Source organism: Penaeus monodon, chromosome 27 (genome assembly GCF_015228065.2).
Source record: "Penaeus monodon isolate SGIC_2016 chromosome 27, NSTDA_Pmon_1, whole genome shotgun sequence".
NCBI lineage: Eukaryota > Metazoa > Arthropoda > Malacostraca > Decapoda > Penaeidae > Penaeus > Penaeus monodon.
The window spans coordinates 15,542,950-15,544,074 of record NC_051412.1 but is presented as its reverse complement, the minus strand read 5'-3'; the positions used below and the strand labels follow the sequence as shown (position 1 = coordinate 15,544,074).

At 42.4% G+C, this 1,125-nt stretch overlaps 1 protein-coding gene across 1 annotated transcript in view; it reads left to right on the top strand.

Annotated features, from left to right (window-relative positions):
• The first annotated feature begins 832 nt into the window (after positions 1 to 832).
• Positions 833 to 1,125, top strand: part of LOC119590617 — a 47,142-nt gene continuing 46,849 nt past the window's right edge. Inside the window, exon 1 of the mRNA XM_037939295.1 lies at positions 833 to 990. The gene's annotated coding sequence lies outside the window, so the exon portion shown is untranslated. The remainder of the gene's footprint in view (positions 991 to 1,125) is intronic.

Below are 1,125 nucleotides of genomic sequence, written 5' to 3'. Positions count from 1 at the left end.
ACGTTCATGATGGATTTCGTTTCTACTTGTTTGTTTAGTTTACTGGTAATTATTTTGTCTGTGTGGATGAAAGAGACGCAATGATAAATGGGATAGCATTCCTGACCTGTGCCTAGGAGTATTATCCTCATGGGAATGTTGAGACGTATATTGTTGCACGAACAAGAAATTACAAGCGGTTAGCACATGTTTTCTGCATATGTCTAGACTACTAGCAGTAATATATGCTCAGAAGGTCAGTCATTATATGCGATAACTAAGCACGTGCCCAGTCCCGCGCATTCCTGCATCCAGTTGCCATGGTGAAGCATAACCTACCAAGTTATTCCTAGTAAACGATGTGTGGAGAGACTTTAGACAGCTTTGGTATACAATGCGGCAAAGCGAATTTCCTTCTGTTTAATTGCTGCCTTTTGTCTTACGACATGTAGAGGATTTATAACTGCGCTTAGCATTGTATTCTGGATAGTGTTTATGTAAGGATCCATATCAAATAATCGTCGGCAAACGATAATTTTTCCAATTTTCGTATCGTTTTCTGAACGAAACGCGTGCCATAGCTACCAAGAGTTACCAGATGCTAAATAAATACACCATTTAAACACCGAACCAAAAACAAAATAATTGAATCCACACCATACTCAACGAACACACCACTCTCTCCCAAGCATATAAGAAAAACAACAGCACCAGAATCTATATCAAACACCACCCAAAAACCAAACACACACAGATATATTCACTCATTCCCACCCGAGAAAAAAACCCGCGCGGCAACTCGCCATCCGGGACGTGGTAGCCGCGAATTCCACAGTGAGGTTTGGTGAAAACGACACTGGAACGTGCACGTCTTGGTGACTTCTTTGTCGCGGTGGTGAAATTCTGTGGCTCGTTAGCGGCTTTTAATTCATTTGCAGCTTTGTGAGCGACGGTCGGAAATACCCTACGGAGTTATGAGTCTTCTGTGGCAACGTCGTTAGAATACAGTGTGTGAGTGTTTCTTTTAAATGATCATAATAATGATGATGATTGCTTGGCACTGCCCAAGATTGCACCTAGGAAGGAACCTCAGCACTGACCTCACGTGGAATGCCTGTGACTAAGGGAATTAGTCATCCGGTTTGC